Source organism: Lepisma saccharinum, chromosome 25 (genome assembly GCF_977018435.1).
Source record: "Lepisma saccharinum chromosome 25, izLepSacc3.1, whole genome shotgun sequence".
Lineage (NCBI taxonomy): Eukaryota > Metazoa > Arthropoda > Insecta > Zygentoma > Lepismatidae > Lepisma > Lepisma saccharinum.
This window is the reverse complement of record NC_139253.1, coordinates 59,101,503-59,114,545: the sequence shown is the minus strand read 5'-3', so window position 1 is coordinate 59,114,545 and position 13,043 is coordinate 59,101,503.

The following is a 13,043-nucleotide window of genomic DNA, read 5'->3' as shown; positions in this document are numbered from 1 at the left end:
ATTTTTATTTGTATAAAATTTGAAATAGAAGAAGGCAATTGCCCCTCTGTGCCCCCTGCAGGTGCCCTTCGCCATCAATGTTTGCCCCTCCTATAATTGACTTCCGTCGATGGTTGGGGGGACAATGCCCCCTGCCCCCCTGTGGTTGCACCAATGAGTACGTCCGAAATTTGGAAGAACAAATTGAATCAATCCTGCTGCAGCAACTTGTTTCTTGAGAAGCAATGGTTACTTTATTCTATGCCATTTCCTTCCATTATTATTGCACATGGCAAGATCACAAACAGGGTGATTTGTACTCATTCTACCGGCATTCAAGAAAATGTGTGTATAAGTAAAAAATCGACCCATTTATTTCAAGCTTCCGTATACGCTAACGAAACAAGTTCCATTCTGTCCTCTTAATGACGTCATAGAGCGCGCAGGTGCAAGTGTACGAATCATTCATTACTCGTTAAAGGACTTGGTCCGTAGATTTAAATGTTGTATAACCGGAAAACCAAGGCTGATATGAGGCACACATTTGTACATACAGGGTGCTCGGAAATTCCCCTTACAAACTCCTAGGGCAAGTAGAGGGAACTGAGTATAAGAACCTATGTCCGGAAACGTACCGTGTCCGTGCTGCAACCATGACAATGTGTCGGATGTGCCTGTGTTGGTATGCAACCGGGTAGGCAGTACTTGACGTCAGACGATCACCTGATGACACGTGACGTCTACAAATTGTTGCGTTCCACTGTCGACACAGGTGTGGTGTTGATCAATGAATAGTACCTTTCTTTTTGGTTCCCTTGGAATTGTTACCAAATAATTTTGTTTGTATTATGGACTGAGTCACACGTCATTCACTTCTGTACCTTACGTAACATTTCATTTGGCATGGTTGAAATAAATGATTACACTTGAGGTCAACAGGTGATCTTCTGACGTCATGTACTGCCTACCCGGTTGCATACCAACACAGGCACATCCGACACATTGTCATGGTTGTAGCACGGAAACGGTACATTTCCGGACATGGGTTCCTATTCGAAATATTGTCGACTCAGTCCCCTCTACTAGACCTAGGAGCTTGTAAGGGGAATTTCCGAGCACCCTGTATAGTTCATTAACGAAGTAACTTGCATTGCACTAATCATAGATCTTGCTCTTTTTGACAGAAACCTACTACAAAGAAATAATGTAGCATCCATTTGTTTATATTGAGTACAAGGGTACAACATTATCCACAATTTGTGAAATACCAAAATTGAACATTTGTAAAAATGTTATTGATGAGTGTAATATTCACTCATAGGTCATTCCATGTCAATTCATCCAGGTCATTTCACCCACCATTCCCGATTTTGATGAAATTCGGTATACTTATATAATTTTTAATGCTGATTACAAAAATGACATTTTTTTTTAGATTGGTCAAGGGGTTCAGAAGTTACGCGCCTTTTAAAATCTCCGGGTACGCCACTTGAGGCTCCACTTTGAATGACACGCAATACCTTAAAAATGATAGTATCTTCCCTCAGGTTTGCCGTAGAAACTTTCAGTTTCTTTTCTCTTCTTCAAAATTGTGTAAACTTTCATTTTAATAAGGTTTCAGATGATTGTATTAATAACCATGTATTTTTATGTATAGTTTCATGTATTTCTATATAAACAAAAAATGACTAACTTCAAGAGCAAATTTCGTGCAATGCCCCCCCTTCAATTTCCCCCAATTTTATATGTAGGTAGCGCAAAGTGTGTAGTATTGCGTGATGGAAAAATTGGGATGGACGGTTCAGAGACAGGGTGATAAAAAATCATTTGCATCAAATGACATTAAAAGTTAATCTTATGCTTATGTATTTAGCACAAAGCCTGAAGTATAATATGTTTTGAGGTATAATATTCAAAATTTCTGTTCACTATGTGTGAAGGTAAGTATAGGCGTAACCTGGCGGGGAAAGGAAAGTATTTGGCCCCTCCAAAATGTATAGATTAATTAGAATTTACCAGTTAAATAAATATTGTGAACTTTCTGGCACTTGAGGAACAAACAAATAAAGAGTAATAATTGTGATTTTTCAAATGTATTTAGCAAATAATCTTGGACACTATTTCTATGGGATGGAAAACTTTGTGATTCTTTCAACCCAAAGATAGTTCCCAAGTTACGCCCATGAAGATAGTACTAATAATACTTACACTATTGTACTCTATGCATTGCCAAAGTTTCATGTAGGATTGTGCCCTTCACATTTTAGAGGAATATTTTGACCATTTCGAACACTCTAAAGTATTTGACTTATCACTAAGTACATACAGTATGTCCTTCCATTTGTGTTGTTAATGTCCACTGTACGCAGAATATTTTGTGCCCAGTAGTAGGAAGTTGATGGACCAAGTGAATGCAAGAATTTAATTGCTGCATTTCCATTTTTTCCTATGGACTTTTGAAGCAATCTTACAAACAAGTTTTAGTCACACGCACAAGCTACTACATAACTGTTTAGAGTTGGAATTCAGAAAGAAACTTCTTCACAACAGTCAAACCACACAGTTACAAAAATCTTATTTCATCAGCTCATATTATTTTTGAATTGACTGTTAAACAACTAGCGTTTCGAAGTAACTGGTTGCAAGTAAGAGTTACTTTTTATTTAGGATCTGCTGGCCTGGCAAGGAAGCTATGCTTTGTTGCATGCTGACTTTAGAACTTCAATTCATTTTAATTACACGTAAAAACTTCAGTGTTTTTGGTGGTCTCCTGCGTTCGTTTAAATGTGGTTCTCAAGCTAGGAAAATGTCATTGTCAAAGGAGTGGACCTTGTTGATCTTGTAATGGAGGAGAAATAAATAGGTGCAAGTGGAATCAATGACACCGTACTTAATATACCGTTGTTAGCATACTAATGATTTCTTAATTACAATCATTCAAGTAAAGCTGACTCTGTGTTCCATCATTTATTTGCAATAGTAAAGTAAATATATGAAGGCATATTATGTACTAGAAACATAAATAAAACACTCAAGTCTTCATGATCATTGATTTTCTGTAATTTTACACAAATCAATGATCATTAACTGTAAGTTACTTTCACAGTAATTGTAAAGTAACTCATAATTACTTTCAAAGTACCAGTAACTCTAACTGAGTTAGTTTTTAAATGAGTAATTGTAACTCGGTTACTTGTAAAAAGTAACTTACCGAACCTGTAGCCTAAGTTCAAAATAGTGCATACTTAATTTTCCTGGTTCTGTTGTTTTTTACTTTACAATCGCTGACACATCGTACATGATTAATAAGAAATTTATGCCTTCAATATTATGTCTAATTGGTACATCGTTGCAACACTTGTTTTAAGTGTTCCAACCAGCCCGTCACAATTGTTTCTGTGGTATATGGCAAAATCTCCATGTAAAAACTTCAATCAGCACAAATGTGTATTATTAATTCTAACTTCATATTACGTATCCCCGTGAAGAGTAGCCAAAAAAAGAACTTCCATATTGAGATAAAATGCACAAAAAGAATACCATCGAAGATAATTTGCTAAACTTGGGAATGCTAATAATGATGATTATATTTCTTTAAAAAATGAAGACAGTTGAAACTGATTTAGATACAGTGGAACCTCGATTTTATGTTATTCAGGCAACCAAGCTGAAAAAAACTTAGAATGCGAGATAAAATAAAACGGAGAAAAATTTCTTAGCAATTTGCTATGTTGGGATCACCAAGATTGAATATAGAATGCAGGACAATGTAAAATCAAGGAACTTGAAATCGGGGTTCCGCTGCAATTTTGTAAATTTAATTTAATTTATGAATATTTATATATATAGAACATTCTCTGTGTTGTCTTGGTAAGTATTTATCTCCTTATATTATCGGCACATTATTCAAGAAACAAAAACCTACTTTTATGTAGAGTAAACTGAAAAATTTCCTGGGGGGGTGGGGTGGCTCGAGCCACCTGATCTCCACCTTGGATACGCGTTATTGACAATAAGAGGATTATAGAACATTCTGTGTCTTGTCTCGATAATTACTTCTCTTAAATTATCATCACCTTATTCAAGAAGCAATGAATCTAATTTTATGTAGCGTCAACTGAAAAATTTCCTGAAGGGGTGCTGGAGCCCCCTGATACCCACCTTGGATACGTACTTGACTCGATAATTATTTCTCTCCTTAAATTATCGTCACGTTATTTTATTTCACACCACAAGAAACCAAAAACCTCATTTCATCTAGTGTAAACCGAAAACTTTTGGAGGGCTCGAGTCCCCTAAGCCCTCCTTGGATACGTGCTTGCTACGAGTGTCCCTTCATCAATTTAAACTAATCATTACTCATCCTGTTGGTGACGATTAGTCAAAAGTGGAAGGAGACGCTAAATAACAAAAGCACAAACGCAAATGTATCCTCATCGTGGAAAGAATCTGAAAAGTTACGTAATTTTTTTAGAGGGAAATTCCAGGACATTCAGTAAAAATTCATATCAGAATATGCCCGGACAAGAACTTTCCTTAGAATTAGACATTTAAAATAAATGGAATATGTTAGCTGGAAAGAAAAGGCGGCAGTGGACTACAGCCTACAGGGATAAGATATCACGCAAATAATGTCTGAAAATTAGCTGTGCACTGTTTCGGAATAAATGTATTCTTCTATCGCGTATTTCATCTCTTGTTGTCAAATTTTATTAACAGCTTTGGTGTATAATATCAAAAGATGCATGAAAACACAACGTTACATGGGCCATCTGCTACATAGCTTTCTGCCGCTCGTATCCTCTTGGTGACGTCACAAGCTCTAGCCAATAACGTCCAAGTCGCGGAGTGGTCCCTCTGATTTGAAAACAGTAGATTTCTTGTTTGCATTGTCACATTCATATCAATGCCAAAAGAAGTGACTTGCGATATTTACATATTATTTAATTGCCATGGCACAGCAAGTTAAGTAGTGTACATTTCGTGAAATGTTATCTTTTGTTGAGGAAAATTGTTACAGCAAACACACGTTCATTTCCACCTTTGGCCTCTTTTGAAATGCCATTTTAATATAATTAAATTTATCAAACTTCAAACAGATTACCCTAACCTAGAACAGTAGTTTTTATTTATATATTTATGAGCTTGTATTGGCAGTCGGTAGGCACTCATTTAAATCTAACTTACGAAATTACAATGTAACTGTTAATTCTAATAAGTACATAACATTTTCGGTTTGCGGACGTAAACAACTAACTAACATTCATTTCTTAAACATATATTTATGTGTTACACATTACTTTATTTATTGTTGTTCCTGGGATTTCATACAAAAAAGACCAAAACAAATGTTTCGGAAGAACGCGCTTACGTACAGTCTACTGTCCACAGATTAGAAATAGCTACCGTCCACGGTGCAACCAATCAAAATGTTGTTTTTCTTATCAAATTATGAGAATAGCAAGGAATCAAAGCATAACGCCTCTAACATGTCATTAGATAACGGAACTATAAAATCCCTTCAAGGTATACACCTTCAGTTTTTAATTTAATTTTTTCACAAGGTTAATAATCTATCTTATATCTAAATATTAATTTAACTTTGGAAAGATACTACGTTCGTTTTTCCAAAAGTAGGCAGAAAAGTAGATAGTGCCTTTCTTACGAATTACTTCCCCAACGGGTCTTACAAGTCAGTCATATTTAGCGACTTATCTCTAAAGATGGCAACTCTTTCAACACTGCGAAATATCCTCGTCGTGCCAAGCGAAAACGGTCTCGGCTGGTGTTTTGATCAGCATAGCTATCCCCCCCGGCCACCTTGTTGGTTAGGCCAGCTCTTGGACGGATCGCAGTGTTGACTGTACGAACCAGCTGGCGATGCCGTGAGGAGGTTGGGGCGATCGTCAGCTTGACCGATTGCGAGATTCGAATCTCCTTGTCTGCAAGGGAGAATTCACACCGAAGAGACACGCGACATGCTACATGCGACACGAGACAGGTGTCGCTTGGAAGCGAACCTTCAGCAATCAATGCAATCTTTAGAACCGAAGAGACAGAAGAAGATGCTCGTGTCGCATGTCGCTTTCGTGTCTCTCGGACTGTGCCGTTTTCTCAATATTGTGCATCGTGTCGCTTCAGTTTGTTGATCGCTTTTGCACAGTGAATGCTTTTCACTTCAACGAGCTATATTTAGAATTTAGAAGAGAGCCCAACCTGAGCCCTAACATCGTATTTGAAGCTCAAATTTGTTCATATAATAAAGTATCGATATGTACAATGTTTTAACAATGTTGTAAGATATAAACACAAAGTTGTTTTCGCTTTATCAATTTTTTTGATAGAGTTATGAGCTGTTATTTGCCTTCAAAATCGTGTAAAGAGGCCGTGTTTTGCCATTTGCGACGTGACTATTTTTATTTGAAAAAAACATCACATGAAGGCACTTTAGTCCAAAATAGATCAGTAAACATGGTAAAGTAATCTAGTGCATTGTTTCTCAACTGCCGGCCGCGACCCGATACCGTGCCCTCATATCAACTATACTGACCTGCGAAAAGTTCTGTTGAAAATGGTTGACAACTATCATAATCTCAATATTATATTTGAGTTGTGAATTTTCGTTTTTTAAGTCCATTTAATGCACAAATATACTTACCAAGACTCGACCTACAGTTTAAAGTGGGACTCGCGCCACAATGTGCCTCCACCTGTTATCGAACCCGGCCTGACTTAATTACAAGGAGACGACATTACCACTTTATCATTCATATTTTTATATTTGTCAAAAATCCTACACACGTAATCAAACAATTATTACTCTTTATGATTATGCTCGAACTTATTTATCAATATTTAATCCTTAAAGGGAAAATGTATCTCTCAAGATACATATAATAGGAGCCTCTATACGGCCCGCATATTGAGATTACTAGCACGAGTAGCAATGGGTCTTACAAGATACTTGTATAGTTTCATACTGGTGAGTGGTGCAATTTTTTGAGTTTTTGTAGAACATACAAGGAAGTATGAAATACTATTTGCTGCAAGATGGCGTACAACAATAAGGCATGCTGCAGCATGCATGTAGGTTTATTTCATTTGTAATTTCCAAATAATATTTTCATGTAATTTTTGTTGAATATTTAACAGAAATGTGCTATAAAACATAAGAGATAAAAAATATAGCCACATCTATTATATTTGGCTAAATTCAGGTAATGACGCATGCGTCAATTGTTGGAAAATAATTATTACTTTTTTGACTTCAGATCCAAGAAATGTAATAGAAGCTTAGTTGAGCGCTCTCGTGGTAAAATAAATACTTCTCCTATAAGAAGAAATTAGAATGTAGAAATGCTCATTAATGTCGTCGCAGAGCAAGCTGTCCTTTTTCCCACAATTGACGTATGCGCCGCATGCACCGCATGCGTTCAGGAGACGCCTCTGTTTATAACATAATGCCAAGAAGACTTATTTTATAAGAATAATGCTTAATGAATCTGTTAATCATTCAAGGATGGAATGTGTTCCAATTATAAACTAAATACTTGACTAACTTCTTAAAATACGCACGTAGTTTAGCATTCATAAAACCATTAAGCCTTGTTTCCATGATATGAAAACTCAATATGCTGACCAAGGCAGAAATTTATTTTATTATAAATGATAAACTAAACGTAACGTTTCAACCTTCTAGCAAGGTCTTCTTCAGACTCTGCACCAAGCACAAATGTAACAAGGTACAAAACAGGACGATTTATATTATAAGAAAGTGGTAGAAAAAGGAGGTGACAAAATAATCCTGTTTTGCAGATATGTGGACGATTGATTTGTCATATGGAAGGGAACGAAGAGGCAGCTCGACATATTTGCCAAAGAAATACAAGATGAAGAAAGAGGGATATTGTTGGAACTCGAAATAGAAGAAGAAGACAAGATAAGCTTCCTAGATATATTAATGAAAAGGAAGAGAATACAAGAAATTGAAACTGATTGGCATCAGAAGAAGTGTGCAACAGGGGTACTCTGCCACAAAAGAAGTAATGTAAGTGACTAACTAACTAACAAACTCCCTAGCCTTCTTAAACCCGAAGGTTCATGGCTGCAGCAACACAGGCCTTCCATCTGTCCCTATCTTGAGCAAGTTCTATATACTCTTTTCCATCCCTACCGATTTCCCTTAGGTCCATCTCAACGTTGTCCCTCCATCTTCGTCTTGGCCTTCCTACAGGTCTCTTACCATCAGGTTTCCCAACAAGAATCCTGTAAACTCCTCTTTCCTCTCCCATTCGTGAGACATGGCCTGCCCACCTAAGTCTTCTTGATTTAATTATTCTAATAATATCTGGACATGAACACAAATTATGTAGTTCTAAATTATGTAACCTTCTCCACTCACCTGTCTCCTCATCCCTTTTAGGTCCAAAGATTTTCCTAAGGATTTTATTTTCAAATACTTTCAATTTATGTTCCTCTTTCAATGTAAGGGACCAAGTTTCACATCCAGATAATACTACAGGCAAAATTACGGTTTTGTATATTTTAACTTTTAATTTCTTAGATATTAAACGAGAAGACAAAAGTTTATGAAGAGAGAAGTAACATGCATTTCCTGAATTAAGCCTACTTTTTATTTCCTCTTTAATATAATTTTCATTTGTTAATATTACTCCTAAATATTTGAATTTGGAAACTGGTTGAAACGAGTTGTTATCAATAATTAGATTTTGATTATTACCTAACACTTGGTTTCGGCCTGTAAGCATATATTTACTTTTCTCTTTGTTAACTTCAAAAACCTATCTCTTTAGCAGTTTTGAAAAATATTTTAGCATTATTCTTAATTGTATTCACATCATCCCCTAATAAGTCTACATCATTTGCATATGCTAACAACTGAGTCACACCATTTAATTTTAGTCCTTCTTTAGTTTCTTTTACTTTCCTAACAGCATATTCTAAGGCAAAATTAAAGAGGAATGGAGATAATGCATCTCCTTGTTTTTTAACCAATCATGAATTGTAAATTTGTCAGACATATTAATACCCACACGAATTTTACTTTCTGTTTCACTGGTGCATACTTTTATCATACTAACAAGCTTCTTAGATATTCCAAACTCTACTAATATATTATATAATTTATCTCTTTTGACAGAATAATATGCTTTTTTGAAATCAATGAATAGCTGATGGACATTTTGATTATATTCCCACTTTTTTTCAAGTGTCTGTCTGATGTGAAAAATTTGATCTGTAGTTGATCTGTTACGTTTAAATCCACATTGATAATCACCTATAATTTCATTAGCATATGGGGTTAGTCTTGTTAAAAGAATGTTAGATAATATTTTATATTTTGTTGAGAGTAGAGAAATTCCACGGTAATTATTGCAGTTCATTTTATCACCTTTTTTAAACACAGGAACAATTATGGATTCTTTCCACTGTTGAGGGATTTCTTCTTTATTCCATATTAAACAAATTAATTTATGAATTTGACATATTAACGAATTTCCACCATATTTAATTAATTCAGCTGGTATTAAATCAATGCCAGGTGCTCTGTTATTCTTTAGCCTTTTAATAGCATCTTTAACTTCAGTCAAGTTAGGTTCTGGAACTAAAGGTTCTGCTGTGTGGACTTCATTTACTTCTGATTTATCTCCTACATGGACATTTAAAAGGTCATTAAAGTAGTTCTTCCATCTATTTAGAATATCGCTTGGGTCAGCTAGAAAATCACCGTCTTTATCTTTTATCAAGTTTACTTTAGGTTGCCACCCCTTTCTAAACTCATTTACACCTTTATATAAATCTCTGATATTTTTATTTTTGCTGTTTGTTTCAATTTCGTTAATTTTGGTTTTCAAGTAATCTCTTTTTTACTTCTAAACGTGCGGTTAACTTCTCGCTTTATGCTATTATAATTGTTTAGATTTGTATCATCAGAGTTATTTAACCACCTAAGTCTAGCCTGATTTCTTATTTCTATTAGATTATGACATTCATTATCAAACCATGGCTTACTTTTTCTCGGTTTGTGGTATCCTATACTTTCTTTAGCTGCTGATTCTATTACATTACGTATGTGCTCCCAACTCTTATTTACGTCTGTTTCATTTATATTTTCATCATCATTTAAATCCTGCAGAACATCAAATCTATTTGACAGTTTAATTTGTTAATCTTTCTTAATTCTTTCATGAGTAAACTTTCCTGTATCAAATTTTATAACTTTTAGATTTTGTTGCTTATGATTTATCACTGAGAGTCTTTCTCTTAATTTAGCAATTACTAAATAATGGTCACTCGCACAGTCAGCACCTCTATGTGTACGAACGTCAATTATACTAGTATGCCTTCTCTTATCAATGAGAATATGATCTATCTAATTATGAGTTTTACCATCTGGAGAAGACCAGGTATATTTATGGATATCTTTATGTTTAAAAGTGGCACTTTTCACAATTAAATTCTTTGAGGTCGCAAAAGTAATCAATCTTATACCATTATCATTACTTAATTCATGAAGACTTTCTTTACCAATCGTGGGTTTAAATGTCTCTTCTTTGCCAATCTGTGCATTACAGTCACCTAACAGAATTTTCATATCATACTGAGAAAATTTATCAAAGACCTGTTCTAACTCTGTATAAAAATCATCTTTAGTATTATCATCTTTATCTTCCGTTGGTGCATGTATGTTTATTAAAATAATTTTACACCACCTACCCTGTAAAACTGCATATGATATCCTATCATTAATAAATTCTACTGTTTTAAGAGCCGAGATAATTCTATTATTTATGAAAAAGCCTGTTCCAAAATTATGATTTTCAGTACCACCATAGGAAAAAGTATAATGTTTAGTTTTTCAATTCCCTTCTCCTGGCCACCTAACTTCCTGGACAGCTACTACATCTAATTTATACTTAACTATCTCATTAATTGTAACACTGAAATGCCCCAGGCCGGTAAAGGCTCAGAACATTCCAGGTGCCTAATTTAATATCCTTATTCCTAACGTAGATCTTATCCTTAGTCCAGGGACCTTCCAAAGTAGTCCCCACCCGGAGATCCGAACGGGGGACTATTTTACCTCCGGAATATTTTACCTTGGGAACATCCATGGCCTTATATTGCTGTTTCTTGACATTATTTTTTTACAGTGCAGAGTTGTCAGCTCTACGCCTAACCCCCAATATGAATGGAGGAACTACTACACAAGACGAACACAAACACATTAGACAGCACAATTACTACACAAGACTAACACAAACACATTAGACAGCACAACTACTACACAAGACACACACAAACACATCACAACTATAACACAATATAAACACAAACACACCACAACTACTACACAATATAAACATAAACTACTGTGATGCGATATAAACAGGCATAGGAAGGTAGCTCTAGTTATAATTGTTCGGGCTTTATTGTTATTTCGTAGACAATTCAGAGACTTGAATATCCCCTCCCACCAACTTTCGGCAGTAAAAAATAAATTGTCGGAGAATGTCCATAAAATGTAATGTAAGTGAGCTGACAAAAATTAATTTTATAAAGAATATGGTAGACAGAATCAAGAAAATATGCACAAAAGAATGTGACAAAAAAAGCAAAGTAAATAGCCGATGGAAACAGCTCGAAATGAGTGGCTACGAGAATGAGGACATAAACACAAGAAGGAAGAAAAGGGGCAGTGGAGAATTGGAAGAGATAGAAAAGGAGGAAGAGAAAGAAAAGGAGGAAGAGAAAGAAAAGGAGGAAGAGAAAGAAAAGGAGAAAGAGAAAGAAAAAGAGAGGAGTTTTGGAATAAGGAGTATGGGGAAGATGACAGAAATGTTATGCAAAGTACTTAGGAAAGCGGGCATTAAAACTTACAGGAAGAGAGGGAAAAGCATCTTAAGAAGTGATGGTCACAAGTGAAGGCCACCTGCTAAAATGTTCCAGTAAAACAGCTTTATAATAGTCTGGAGGGGAGTAATTTTTGTGTATGTATATCGTTCTCTTTTGTACCTTGTTACATTTGTACTTGGTGCAGAGTCTGAAGAAGACCTTTCTAGAAGGTTGAAACGTTACGTTTATTTTATGATTTATAATAAAATAAATTTCTGCCTTGGTCAGCATATTGAGTTTTTCATGTATTTTAGAATTAAATCTCGCATATTGGCTGTTCGAGAAGCTTCAACTAATCCACAGTTGCCAGACCCACTGAGTCTACTCTGTCTTTTATTTGTTTGTTTTTTAAATATATTTTATCATGAATGCCACTAACGTTATCAACAATGTGCACATTTTGGAGTGTGTTAATTGAGGAAAAAAACGGTTTCGTTCATGTAGTATTCAATTTTTACAATATTTGAAACACCTGTAAAAAGCAGCCAGGTGTTTTAAACGTGACCCTCGGGTATGTTTCTTTGTTAATTCAATATACATTTTCAGCCACTGAATAGATTTCTATACACAATAAACAGAATAACACGCATTGAATGAAAGGCAAAGTTACAAAACACGCAAATAATCACAAACTATCAAACACCAAGTATCAAAATGTATTTTAAACAAGTCTGAAAAAAACATGTTTAAAACACTTTGTTTTAAACGTATTAAACATTTGTGAAAAAACAAGGCCATGTGTTTTAAACGTTTAAAACAAGTTGTTTAAAACACTTTTGTTTTAAACATGCCAACCCTGCTTTTCGGTGTGAAACTCTTGTGTCTCGTGTCGCGTGTCGCGTGTCGCGTGTCGCGTGTCGCGTGTCGCGTGTCGCATGTCGAATGTCGGGTGTCGCATGTAGCGTGTCGCATGTCTCTTCTGTGTGAATTCTCCCTAAACAATAAATATATTCATTTGACAATACTTTGAAGAGGCATGCCTTTCTGCTGAAGGTGGTGCCATGGCACGGCGTCTCTTTCCTTAGATCCGCTCTTTCGTATAGTTTTCATGTTTTTCATACGTATAAGGTTATAATAACAGAAATATGTAATTCCATATAATTCCATAACATAATAGCATAAATACCATATTATTATATGTTAATTTA